This window comes from Nelumbo lutea, chromosome 8 (assembly GCF_056320005.1).
Source record: "Nelumbo lutea isolate HS-2025 chromosome 8, American lotus-T2T, whole genome shotgun sequence".
NCBI classification, from domain to species: domain Eukaryota; kingdom Viridiplantae; phylum Streptophyta; class Magnoliopsida; order Proteales; family Nelumbonaceae; genus Nelumbo; species Nelumbo lutea.
The window spans coordinates 33064998-33069989 of NC_142691.1; the positions used below are offsets into that span (position 1 = coordinate 33064998).

Sequence of the window (4992 nt, forward strand, 5' to 3'; positions counted from 1 at the left end):
CCATTTACTCCTCTCAAGCCTTCGCACAGCTAGATTACACATGTTCCTCCGTCGGAGAGAAATCCACCGTCCAATCTCTTCCTTTGAGGGAAAAACACCTGGAAACCTTAGGACTAGGCAACTTCGGAGGAAAGATTCATGGTCCCGAACTCCAACCTCATCGACCACAACTCTGATTGCACCTCCAACCACATGCACTGAAGCTAAACCATCTTCTGAAATCCCAAAATCCGCAACGGTGCCCCTTCAATTAGCCTTCTGTTGTTTCTTGGGTCGGTCCAATCGATTACAGATACCGGTATTTTGTCTCTCCTAAGAGTAAGGGTAGAGTTTGTTAGGGATAATTTAAGAAATTTTCCTAAATTTTAAAACTCAATATTACCCTTTGGTTGTCAATTTTGCCAATTATTTTTCAAATTTTCAAAATAAAACTTAACATCCTTACTCAATGATGTCTTTGATCGTAACTTTGCAAATGCTTCTGAGTATGTCTTTTTTTGTGAAATAACATGCATATTTTTATTAATAAAAATAATCTTGGCTAGAGTTTGAAGTTCTCGGGAAAATTTCCATCTCGCCATCTATCTGTTGAGAGGGATGGAACTTGATTGATGTATGTGCATGTTACACATCCTTTTTACTACTGTATACATGGTTGTGATGATGATTTTCATGATTTTTTTCCTAATTGAGAATGGATTTAGGAAATCAAGAGTTTGGGATAACTTAGGGTGAAGATAACATAAAGACATGTTGATATGGCGAATAGGGAAGCATTACGGCCCATATAGAAGAAAGACCCAACTGAAAAACAAAAGGGCAACACTTCGGCTAATAAAGAGTGCAAAGCCTAATTCGAAATCCTTTGGGAGACAACAAGAAGAAAGGCCTGGTTGAAACCCTCCAAGGGAAGCAATTCGGCCCACCAAAGAGGAAGGTCCAATCGCAGCCCATTCGTAGCCCTAGGGAGACTCCAAAAAGGCGGTTGCCTTTAGAGAAGAGAAGAGAGACTGAAGAGAAGAGTATAAAAGAAAAGAAAATTAAGAAATTAGGGTTCGAACCCCTGAAAGCAAATTGAAGAAGAGAAGTGTTGAAGAAGGAAGAAAATGCTGTTGAATGCGAATGGAGAGGAGAAGATCGAAGATTGATGCAACAATCATAGGTTGTCTTCTTCTTTGGTTCTGCGATTTCAGTAACCTAGGTTCAATTAGGGTTTAATGGCTTTTCTTTATTGAATCTTTCTTTCTTTCTATGATTCGAATCATGTTGGATGTTAATTCAGACCTGTAATTAAATCTTTTATGTTATTCGATTGATTGGATTCAATCTTGGGATTTCTTGATTAGGGTTTTCAATTGATAAAACAATCTTGGCTGAATTGTTCTTAATTCTTGGATTGCTTGAATTGCTTGAGAAAAAGTTAAGGTAATTAGATCATCTAATCAAGAAAACGGATTGAATGCATCTTAAAGATAATTTGCATGGTTTGTTTGGTGTTCGTTCATACCTAAATTGATGCCCTTCGAATTCTTTCTTCTTAGTGCATCTATGGGGATTAAATTCTTGATAGATATATAGGAATTGTCACCCATAGATAGGGTGGGCTATGCTCGAGAGAGGCTGCTCATACCATTAGGGTTTCGCCAACCCATGACTAAATTCCACATCAGTTGAATAACTTAATGGTTTAATTGCTGAACCGAATATGCTAGTGTTTACATACAACTTTTCTTCTCATTGCATAAAGGTGGTTTGATCCGAAACTGATTAGGGTAGCTTGCTAATTAGGAATTAGGGTTTTGATTTGTTTAATATTTCGGTTTATCAGATAACAAACGACTGATTCATTACTAGTAATTGTTGGATCAATCCTCGTGGGAACGATACTCTACTCATCATTGTATTACTTGATCGGCTAGTGCAATTGTTAGTGTAATCTATACCCATCAAGTTTTTAGCGCTATTGCTGGAGATTTATCACAACAATATTAGGAACCATTTGTCCTTGTTAATCTGATTATATACATTATGTTTATGATATTTGTGTATTAGTTTCTCTATGACTATGACTTGTATAGTTTATGACACGTAGAAGTGAAAAGGAGAGCATCACCTATGATCCCGAAATTGAAAGAACTCTCCGTCACCGCTTTAGAACTTCTAAACAAGGGAGAGCTGAAAGTGCAAAGATGGCTGAACAAAGGACCATGATGGATTATGCCAAGCCAACCCTTATCGGGGCAGCCTCGAGCATTGTTAGACCAACAATAGCTGCTAACAATTTTGAAATCAAACCAGCTATCATTCAGATGATACAGAATACTGTTCAGTTTTGCGGCTTGGCTCATGAAGATCCAAACACTCACATTGCCAACTTCTTGGAAATATGTGACACATTCAAGCACAATGGATCGATCTCTACTTGGGATGAAATGGCCAGTTGTTTTCTATCCAAGTATTTCCCTCCGTCCAAGACAGCAAAGATGAGGAATGATATCACCACCTTCTTTCAGCAGGACAAAGAGTCATTGTATGTGTCATGGGAGCGTTGCAAAGAATTACTAAGGAATGTCCCTCATCATGGACTTCCCGTATGGATGCAAGTTCAAACATTTTATAATGGGTTGACCGAAGCCAATAAGACCATTATGGATGCTGCAACTAGGGGATCCATCAATAACAAGACCCTTTGAAGTTGCCCATGCACTCATTGAGGAGATGGCTGCGAACAACTACCAATGGCATTCCGACAGAACCCAAGTTAGGAGACAACCCGGACTTCATAATGTAGACACCTATACAACACTGTCTGCACAAATCGGTGCCCTCAGCAAGAAAATAAATGAAATGCAGTTGTTAGCCATGCATGTTCAAACCATAGCCTGTGAATGGTTTGGGGGAGGTCACATCAGCACTAACTATCAAGTCGGAAATCAGTTCATGCAGTCCCTCGAGCAATTAGATTATGTTGGTAACTTGCAAAGGTAGCAAGGCAATCAGTACCCTCGTGCTTTTAACCCTAGATGGAGAAATCACTCGAATCTGTCTTGGAAAAATCAAAATGTGGTGAAACCCTTTCCCCAAAATTTCAATCAGTCAGAGAAGAAATCCAATCTAGAAGAGCTGATGACCAAGTTCATAGCAAGTGCAGAAATGAGATTTCAGAACCAAGAAGCATCAATGAAGAACCTTACCCAGCAACACCGAGGCAAATCCAAGAGAGCAGGTGCAGGCTATTACCTTGAGGAGTGGTAAGGAGCTGCAAGAGGTGGAGAAGAAAGCAAGGCAAGAAATCAAGGTGGGTGCAACCCTAGAAACCGAAAAGGAGGAAGAGTAATCTGAATCAAAGAAAGAGAAAAGTAAACAGCCGTAGGTACCATTTCCGAATAGGCTACAACAACACAAATTGGAAAAGGAATTCGGTAAGTTTCTTGAAATTTTTAAGAGTTTACATATTAACATTTCGCTTGCAGATGCTTTAGCCTAGATGCCACACTATGCAAAGTTCCTGAAAGAGATATTGGCAAAACAAAAGTAAACTGGGAGATGTGGCTACAGTTGCACTAAATGAAGAATGCTTGGCAATCCTCCTCAACAAGTTGCCCCAGAAATTGAAAGATCCAAGGAGTTTCACTATTCCTTGCACTATAGGCAGTTTGAAAATTAACAAGGCATTGTGTGATTTAGGAGCTAGTATAAATTTGATGCCATATTCGGTTTTTAATAAATTAGGGTAGGTTGAACCCCAACCCACTAGAATTGCATTGCAGTTAGCTGATAGGTCCATAAAGCATCCTAGGGGAATCATAGAAGATGTACTTGTTAAAGTAGACAAATTCATTTTTCCAGTTGATTTCATTGTGTTAGATAAGCAAGAGGACGTTGATGTCTCTCTTATCCTAGGGCGACCTTTCCTAGCTACAGGGAAGGCTATGGTTGATGTCCAGAAAGGACAACTCAACCTTAGGATTCAAGATGAGGAAGTAACTTTTAAAATGCCTGATGCTAGGAAACGCGTGTCTTCTAGTGATGATTCATGTTATATGATAGATGTCACTAATGATGTGGTTGGTGGATGTTTTCAGGTCAATGGTCAGTGCCTCAAACCATATGCAGTGGATGGAGCATTGCCTTCCCTATGAACTGTGTACCTAGATGACCATTGATGCCACTAGACCGTTGAATTTCAGACAGAAAACAAGCGCTTATTGGGAGGCAACCCAATGCTGATAAGTAGTTCTTATTTTTATTTGTTTTTCTGTTTTTCCTTTTTCCATATCATTTGAGTTTTTCTTTTCTAGGATTCGAATTTCGCAAAGACAGAAAACAAGCGCTTATTGGGAGGCAACCCAATGCTGATAAGTAGTTCTTATTTTTATTTGTTTTTTTGTTTTTCCTTTTTCCATATCATTTGAGTTTTTATTTTATAGGATTTGAATTTCGTAGATTGCTAATTACACCTAGTGTATCATTCTCTCCTCCTCCTAGTTTTTTTTGATTCTCAACAGCTAGAAGGGCCAAACGGAAGAGACAACTCAGAATTCAACACACTCCTCAGGGAAGTTTTCTATACCCCTTATTATTGCTTGAAGTCCCACTACCCTCATTGCTGAATTCATCTTCAAATTATATGAACATTGAGGGCAATGTCCATGATAAGTGTGGGGGAGTTAGGTTGTAGTTTTGCACCTCAATCACCCCAATACTTACATGCATCGATAGGTCGAATAAACTGGAATTCCCTTGATATTTATTGATGTCTATAAGGTGAACTCCAAAAGGGAATACTATGAGTAAAGAAAATCACTGTAAGTGCTAGAATTTACTCCTGTGAATTATTCAATTTTATCACAATACATGAGGTTAAGGAAGCCGAATAAGATTTACATCATGACCAGCACTAATTCTACTCATGTGTATAGTGTGCTTGGTTGAAATCTTAATGTCTTAATGATCATTCGAGCTATTAATGCACATCTGAACTGTTAATGC

The 4992-nt window shown here is 38.7% G+C and overlaps 1 non-coding gene across 1 annotated transcript; it reads right to left on the minus strand.

The window, feature by feature from the left end:
• Window positions 1-2480: 2480 nt before the first annotated feature.
• On the minus strand, window positions 2481-2587 carry LOC148843746 (small nucleolar RNA R71). The gene has a single exon (XR_016103949.1). It is a non-coding gene; the product is annotated as a small nucleolar RNA R71 (small nucleolar RNA).
• Between the last annotated feature and the right edge of the window lie 2405 nt (window positions 2588-4992).